The sequence below is a fragment of the Xenopus laevis genome, chromosome 6L (genome assembly GCF_017654675.1).
Source record: "Xenopus laevis strain J_2021 chromosome 6L, Xenopus_laevis_v10.1, whole genome shotgun sequence".
In the NCBI taxonomy this organism is placed as follows: Eukaryota; Metazoa; Chordata; class Amphibia; order Anura; family Pipidae; genus Xenopus; species Xenopus laevis.
In genome coordinates, this window is record NC_054381.1 from 12,808,933 (window position 1) to 12,818,271 (window position 9,339).

Consider the following 9,339-nt stretch of genomic DNA (forward strand, 5'->3'; position numbering starts at 1 on the left):
TGCTGCCATAGTTTTATGGTATCTTTCTGTAGAGACTTTGAGCAAACCTAAGGGCTGTTCTTGCTGAATTGTGCTTAGTACAGCTGAATACCTATGCTGCCATAGTTTTATAGGATCTCTCTGTACAGACTATGAGCAAACTTAGGGGACTGTTCCTGCCAGGTCCGAACTGAGAATTAAAATAGGCCCTGGCATTTCAGGTACACAGAGGCCCAATCAGCCCACATAGAGGCCCAAACAGCCCCCACCAGCCCACTAAATACTGACTTTCTATGGGACCTTATAGCAGCCCCTTTGGCTTTTGCCAGAACCCACAGATTGCCAGTCGGGGCCTGGTTCCTGCTGAATTGTGCTTAGTACAGGGAATACCTATGCTGCCATAGTTTTATGGGATCTCTCTGTACAGACTATGAGCAAACTTGGGGGACTGTTCCTGCTGAATTGTGCTTAGTACAGAGGAATACCTATGCTGCCATAGTTTTATGGGATCTCTCTGTACAGACTATGAGCAAACTTAGGGGGCTGTTCCTGCTGAATTGTGCTTAGTACAGGGAATACCTATGCTGATATAGTTTTATTGGATCTCTCTGTACAGACTTTGAGCAAATGTATGGGCTGTTCCTGCTGAATTGTGCTTAGTACAGGGGAAATACCTATGCTGCCATAGTTTTATTGGATCTCTCTGTACAGACTATGAGCAAATTTAGGGGGCCGGTCCTGCTGAATTGTGCTTAGTACAGGGGAATACCTATGCTGCCATAGTTTTATGGGATCTCTCTGTACAGACTATGAGCAAACTTAGGGGGCTGTTCCTGCTGAATTGTGCTTAGTACACAGGGGAATACCTATGCTGCCATAGTTTTATGGGATCTCTCTGTACAGACTATGAGCAAACTTAGGGGACTGTTCCTGCTGAATTGTGCTTAGTACAGGGAATACCTATGCTGCCATAGTTTTATGGGATCTCTCTGTACAGACTATGAGCAAACTTAGGGGGCTGTTCCTGCTGAATTGTGCTTAGTACAGGGGAATACCTATGTTGCCATCGTTTTATGGGATCTCTCTGTACAGACTATGAGCAAACTTAGGGGGCTGTTCCTGCTGAATTGTGCTTAGTACAGGGGAATACCTATACTGCCATAGTTTTATGGGATCTCTCTGTACCGACTATGAGCAAACTTAGGGGGCTGTTCCTGCTGAATTGTGCTTAGTACAGGGGAATACCTATGCTGCCATCGTTTTATGGGATCTCTCTGTACAGACTATGAGCAAACTTAGGGGGCTGTTCCTGCTGAATTGTGCTTAGTACAGGGGAATACCTATGCTGCCATCGTTTTATGGGATCTCTCTGTACAGACTATGAGCAAACTTAGGGGGCTGTTCCTGCTGAATTGTGCTTAGTACAGGGAATACCTATGCTGCCATAGTTTTATGGGATCTCTCTGTACAGATTATGAGCAAATTTAGGGGGCTGTTCCTGCTGAATTGTGCTTAGTACAGGGAAACCTATGTTGACATCGTTTTATGGGATCTCTCTGTACAGACTATGAGCAAACTTAGGGGACTGTTCCTGCTGAATTGTGCTTAGTACAGGGTTTTCTGTGCAGGCTTTTAAAAAGCTTAGAGATTAGTTGGAGATTAGTTTAGTTATTGTGGCTATGGAGAGTTCTAACAACAGTGCTGGACATACCCATAATGCTCTGAGAGCAGGAAATAAGGTTTCTCACTTTCCCTTTACTTCTGGTTGATTGTAAAAAGCTTATCCCAGTAGTATCTATGGGGTTTGATAGGGAGGGTTATAGGCAGAAACCTTGGGAAACAATGAGAGTTTAGGTAAGGCTGAAGCTGCTGACACTTTCAGTTGTATGGGGGGGGGGGGTAAAAATATTTTCTTTGTTGATATGATTTCCTGTGAGTAGAGCAATAACACGGCAGGAGACATTTATCACTGCACTGTTGCCGTTATACTGTAGGCACAAAGTAGCACCTCTCTGTCTCGCATCTCACCCCAGTCACAGAATCAGCTCACACCTGTCACTCAGGAAAGGGGTGATCCTTCCTCTCCAGTAACAGCCAATCCCAAAACATCATTAGCAACTACTCGTTATCTCTCCTCCACTCCTTCACATATTTAATATTTCTATCCCTAAAATATTCAAAGGACTGAGCTATTAAATCCCATTATAGGACGGGGGCAATGTTTTTTTTTTCTTTCATTTAGTTTGAATCTTGATCACATCGATCCCTTCCTAGAAGAATTAGATCAGCTCAGGAGCAGTTATTCTCATTCAGTGTAATTTAATCAGATTCGTTATTCTCCATGATAAATTACAAAATCTTTAAGGATCAATTGAAACCATCATGACATAACAACTTACTAGTGAATCTTGCCTTGTGCCTTTATATGGTCACAGAATGGGTACATTATCCCTTATAATACATGAGTGATACTCAGAGTTCCCTGTATAACTCAGCCTGCAGCCTTGTGCCTTTATATGGTCACAGAATAACCCCTCAGTGACTTCTAATATCCTTATCATTTACAGTAGGGGGTACATTATCCCTTATAATACATGAGTGATACTCAGAGTTCCCTGTATAACTCAGCCTGCAGCCTTGTGCCTTTATATGGTCACAGAACCCTCAGTGACTTCTAATATCCTTATCATTTACAGTAGGGGGTACATTATTCCTTATAATACATGAGTGATACTCAGAGTTCCCTGTATAACTCAGCCTGCAGCCTTGTGCCTTTATATGGTCACAGAACAACCCCTCAGTGACTTCTAATATCCTTATCATTTACAGTAGGGGGTACATTATCCCTTATGTGACTTCTAATATCCTTATCATTTACAGTAGGGGGTACATTATTCCTTATAATACATGAGTGATAGATACTCAGAGTTCCCTGTATAACTCAGCCTGCAGCCTTGTGCCTTTATATGGTCACAGAACCGTCAGTGACTTATAATATCCTTATCATTTACAGTAGGGGGTACATTATCCCTTATAATACATGAGTGGTACTCAGAGTTCCTTGTATAACTCAGCCTGCAGCCTTGTGCCTTTATATGGTCACAGAACCGTCAGTGACTTATAATATCCTTATCATTTACAGTAGGGGGTACATTATCCCTTATAATACATGAGTGGTACTCAGAGTTCCCTGTATAACTCAGCCTGCAGCCTTGTGCCTTTCTATGGTCACAGAACAACCCCTCAGTGACTTCTAATATCCTTATCATTTACAGTACATAGGGTACATTATCCCTTATAATACATACAATACTATAGTATCTATCATCTATATCTAACTAACTGTATCTTTTTATGTAGCTCGTTGTCAGTCACCATTCATTTCCGGACAGAAGGCCAACATTCATCTTCCCATTAATATATCAATTAGGAGCTCCTCTCTATACAGTGCTGTGAACAAGAACCTGCCTGGACTTGTCTTCTGGAGATGAGAGGAGAGGGACAGCAGGAGTTTGTAGGGAACCATTTATCACAGGGAATAACATGATTGATGGTTTATTATCCTACTTTGCCTTTCTGGTTTCCTGTTGAGAACATCTCAGACTCACTATATAAACAGCATGAGGAAGGGAAATCTAGAGAGCCGTGACCCCCAAAGCCTTGGGCAGTGTCTCTGAGTGAGACATGGATAAGTGTGTAGGAATTTACCAGAAGAAGAACACACAGGACAAATATGGCTGCAAATCAAGCTAAAGGACAGTTGGGTGAGTCAAGGAGGGAGGTCAGTGGATGGAGTGAGGCCAAGTGAATCATTCAGCCACACAAGATAATACAATTGCCCATTCATTTCCTTTATGAAAATCATTAATGACTACAGGCATCAGGAATATGTGTGTGTTATTTCCATCTATAATTTAGTAATTTAGTAGGTTTGTACCAGTACTATGATGTCTTCTAAAGTCAGCTTGAATGGACTGATGGTGGTCATGTTATGTTGAGTATTGAAGGAGCACCAAGAGCAACTTTTCTTAGTATCCAGGTTGGCCAACCAGTGGTATCCAGAATGGTCTTTCCAGTTGATTTCCAAACAATGAAATAGAACCTAATGCATCTTCTTCCACTAATGAGTGCCGTCTAGTTGAAAGTAGGGTGGTGCAAGAGCATCAAGAGCAAGTTTTCCCAGTATCTAAAATGGTCCTCCCAGTTAATATCCAAGCAATGATAGAGCCTCAAGTACTTCTCCAGTAGACAAGATGGTCACCAAGTTGGCATCACAGTAATATGAGAGCACAAAGATCATCTTCATCCAATATCAAGGGTGGTTGCTGTTGTGTATTTGCATAAGCTGTGTTAAGTTTTATAAAGTTAATTACCTTTGAAGGATGTTAGAATGTTGCAGCCTTGGAAATAGTGGGAGGAGCTAGTCTCTCTGCATGTGAAATAAAAATGGTGAAGTGATAACAGCCTGATTTCACTACTGAGGTATAACAGTTGCCCTGTTAGTAACCAGTTAGTAACCAAGCAGTGAAGGAGCACCAAAGACATATTCTTCCAGTGTCCAAGATGGTTAATAGTAGGTCAGAGAACATTGTACATCTATTGTTGCCTTTGTGTGTTCAACCACTAGTATATCCCTACAGCTTGCAGTTTCCGTCTTGCCTAAGCTCCCATAACCTTCCTATTGTGTTTTAATGGCCTTACAATAACCTAGAAGAGTGTGTGGACTAGGGGTCCAGAGGGACATATCCAGGTTTATTTGGGTATTGGGTTATGGCTAATTTTAGGTGGGCTGTTCATTGTTTCCTTTTTGTCCATCTTGTGGCCAATGAGAACACCCCCAAACAATGAATGTGCTGTTGAATGAGTAGTTGACAGTAATCGGGGAAAGCTGGAAAACTGCACTTGTTTGATGAGAGGATACTTTCCAAATTTGGGATGGTGAGCCAAATCAGGATGATCTGATCAGTTTCCCCCTTGGCCAACAATCCAGTTCTAATGGAGACCTAGCGAAACCCTTTAGGAGAGGAATACATCAACGTGAAGATGTAGTCCTCGCATGGAAGGACTTTCAGACCTGCCAGATCAAGAACTGCCTCATTTTCAGCCTGACAGCGCCCCCTACATGGGCTGACAAGTTGCAACATTTATGTGTATGGCCAGCTGATCCCTACCAGGGTCACAGACTAAACACAAGACTCCATCAATAATAGTAAACATTCAGAATAACTGGAACACATCAGAGCTGTGTCTAGGAAGTCAGTCTGTAACACAGGCCCCAGAGATTTCTGCTTCCCACAAAGAATTTCAACTATCTCCTTATGCAGCGTACAGATCAATATGTTCCGCTAGCTTCCTAGGCTCAAACACTCAAAGCCTACCCACAGAAGGACAGCAGCTGGGGACCGTATTAAATGGGTCCTTCACCTTACAATTATAAGGCAATATAACCACCCAAACAACCTAATCTCATTTACACAAGCAACAAATCATCTCAACTGCGGGCGACTACTCTCCCCAAATGCCTTCCCGCTGCCAAGAATGTGAATCACCGACGGGATGGCAAATTATAGTTTTGATTTTCCAAAGTTACCCGAAGTTGCCTCATGAGGAAACTTCGGGCGACTTTGGAAAAGAATTCGATAAGTATGCCATCCCGCTGGGGATTGGCATTCTTGACGGCAGGAAGGCATTTGCGGAGAGTTGAGAATTGAGAGTTGCCTGTAGTTGAGAAGATTTGTTGCTTGGAGACTAATCTCCCCGTGTGCCACCACCCTTACACTGCTGAAACAGAATAGTAGAAGCTACTGCTGTCACATTGAGCAACAGAGCTGAGAAGAGAAGCATCAGGGGACGCCTCCTGCATCAGTAACTTGTGTCTGCTGTTCTGCCTGGCTAGACACTCTGATCGCATCTCCTGCTTGAAGTCCCCCCTCCCCAGGTTACTATTTACAGCAATTTTATTGCCCATCCCCAGTGCTTAGTGCTGTTAAATATAGGGCTGCCTCCCTAAGGCCTTGCAACTCCACAGAGCCCCGCAGCTTACACATAAATCACACACACGAGTGATATTGCTGCCATCTTGTTCTGCCTAACTGACTATCCTCCACTCTTCCTACCTTCAGATACTGCCAACCAATACAATGAGTTCATATATCCAGCAAATGAGCCTATACATTCATAATCCAACTTTGCCTATAGCAAACCTCACTATCAAGGCCTTCCAAGGTGGATCTACCAAGGGATTCTCCTTTATTCTTGATCGGTTCCCTTGGCTGGTGAAACTCACATCAGTGGTACAACCCCACTACTCATTGGTGACTAAACATCCACTGCTAGAATGGTTACAGATAAGATCTAACCCTCATTTGGCTATCTTTCTTATAATTGGCCCTTCTCCTAAAAGTGGCCCATTAAACACATGTTGACTGGGACCTTCTGCCACCCCATAATCCAATTGCACATCCACTCTCCTCCATCGTAGGGTATCTAAAGAAAAAATATTGCTTCCCTACCATTCCCTCACTTTAATACATACTAGGGGAAACCAACTGGCATTCCTGTACTAATGGAGCATCAATCTGCTCTTCTGCCCAAGCTTATAGTAATGCTTATGGGCCATAAGAAGTGGATCCCAGTGCTCACCAGAGGCCAGGACAAGCCTAGAGGGCTAAGGCCTAACATGGCCTAACTGGGCCCACCAGGATTTTCCCCTCTATCTTGTTCTGCAGAACCTTCTGTTGCCATTGTGTCTCACTATACTTTCTATGCCCCTTTACTTTCTACCTAAACTTCTGCTCTTCAAGGCCCTGGGCAGTACCCACATGTACCAACCCAACTGGACCTACCAGGATTTTTCCCAGTATCCTGGTGGGCTAGTCCAACCCTGCTCTATCTTGTTCTGCAGAACATTCTGTTGCCATCATGTCCCACTATACTTTGTATGCCCCTTTACTTTCTACCTAAACTGCTGCTCTGCCAAGCCCTGGTCAGTACCCACATGTACCAACCCAACCAGGATTGTTCCCAGTATCTTGGTGGGCCAGTCCAAGCCTGCTCTATCTTGTTCTGCAGAACATTTGTGTCCCACTATACTTTCTATGCCCCTTTACTTTCTACCTTTTACTTTTCAAAGCCCTGGGCAGTACTCAAATGTACCTACCCAACTGGGGCTACCAAGATTCTTCCCAGTATCCTGGTGGGTCAGTCCAAACCTACTCTATCTTGTCCTGCAGAACCTTCTGTTGCCATTGTGTCCTACTAAACTTCCTGCCTAAACTTCTGCTCTGCAAGGCCCTGGGCAGTAGCCACACATGCAGGCCATGGGTAGGTAGTGAGTACAACGCAAGCACTAAGAGACAATGACTTTACAAGGGAACTTGGCTCTATCATATTGATGAGTCAGACAGAGCCATTCCAGATAAGTGTGTTGGAATGCACCGCACAGCTTTTCCTTTGACCCCTTCCATGGCTGATCCATGTACATTTCTCCCAGGGGCTTGGCTTGTTCCTGCATGAATAAAGCCAGACCCCCTTTCATTCTTCCCTTCAACCTTCTGGTATGTCCGGATGTGAGACACACACACAAACTATTCCATCTATTAGTGATCACTGAAATGATTTTAAGTTTTTTGTCTCAACTGCAGCCAGACCCCATGTCACTGGATTTAACCCCGAGCTGCAATTTCCTCTCCTGGGTGGATGGGATGTACTAATGGTTTATTCACTTCTGTGCAACAGGCACGTTACTGACTGAGCGTCAGCTTTATGGTCTAATCCCTAGAAAACATTGGCCTGTATCTTTGCCATTATCCAGGGCTCTAATTTTTATCCTGCTTTTTAGCCAGGATTCAATATAAGTCTTAAAAATTCTGCCACTCACTGTGCAAGTTCTACATATATATGTATATGATAGGAAATCTGCTCGGAGGTGACACCCAGGTCCAAAGACCCCAAGTCATGCTCTGATCCCACCCATTAGGTAGTCCCCTGTACTGAGCACAGCTCTGCAGGAACAGCCAATGGCACACAGGGGAACATTTGGGAATTTTAAAGGGGTTATTTACCTTTGCATTAAGTTTTAATTTGATGTAGAGAGCGATATTCTGAGATGATTTGCAATTGGTTTTCATTTTTTATTATTCGTGGTTTTTGAGGTATTTAGCTTTTTATTCAGCAGCTCTTCATGCATTGATTTGAATAAGAGACTGGAATATTAGGGATGTCGCGGACTGTTCGCCGGCGAACTTGTTCGCGCGAACATCGGCTGTTCGCGTCCGCCGCAAGTTCGCGAACGTCGCGCGACGTTCGCCATTTTGGGTTCGCCTTACCTGGCGCTTTTTTTTGACCTCTCACCCCAGACCAGCAGATACATGGCAGCCAATCAGGAAGCTCTCCCTCCTGGACCACCCCCACACCCCCTGGACCACTCCCCTTCCATATATAAACTGAAGCCCTGCAGCGTTTTTTCATTCTGCCTGTGTGTGCTTGGAAGAGCTAGTGTAGGGAGAGAGCTGCTAGTGATTTCACTGATTTGAGGGACAGTTGATAGTAAGTTTGCTGGCTAGTAATCTACTTGATACTGCTCTGTATTGGAGGGACAGAAGTCTGCAGGGATTTGAGGGACATTTTAGGTTAGGTAGCTTTGCTGGCTAGTAATCTACCTTCTACTGCAGTGCTCTGTATGTAGCTGCTGTGGGCACTGATCTCTTCTGATCTCATCTGCTGACTGCTGTAATAACCCAATAGTCCTTGTAAGGACTGCTTTTATTTTCTTTTTTGTTGTTTTACTTTGCTACTTTAACAGCCAAGTGCTATTAGTCTAGCAGTGTTGGGGAGTGGGACTGGTGTGCTACTGTGCTGCTCCTAGTAGTTCAGCAGCACCAACCCGAGAATATTTTTTTTTTTTAATATACATATAATTTTTTTTTTATTTTACTTATCTTACTGTTCTTTAAGGTGTCCAGTGCTGTTTGCTGTTCTTCATAGTAGTGCACCAATAGTAGTGCACTTGCAGGCATTATTTGCCCAGTGGCCATCTAGCTGTGTGAGCTTGTTCACATTCTGTCTAAATATCAATAATAATACCGTCTCCAGAAACACCACCTGAGTGACGTTTTTCAAGCAGCAATAATATATTCCGTATCCACCACTGCTGTAGTGTATACGTTGACCTTGTAGGCATTATTTGCCCAGTGTGTTCTTCATTTTCAAACCACTGCCACTTAGCTGTGTGAGCTTGTTCACATTCTGTCTAAATATCAATAATAATACCGTCTCCAGAAACACCACCTGAGTGACGTTTTTCAAGCAGCAATAATATATTCCGTATCCACCACTGCTGTAGTGTATACGTTGACCTTG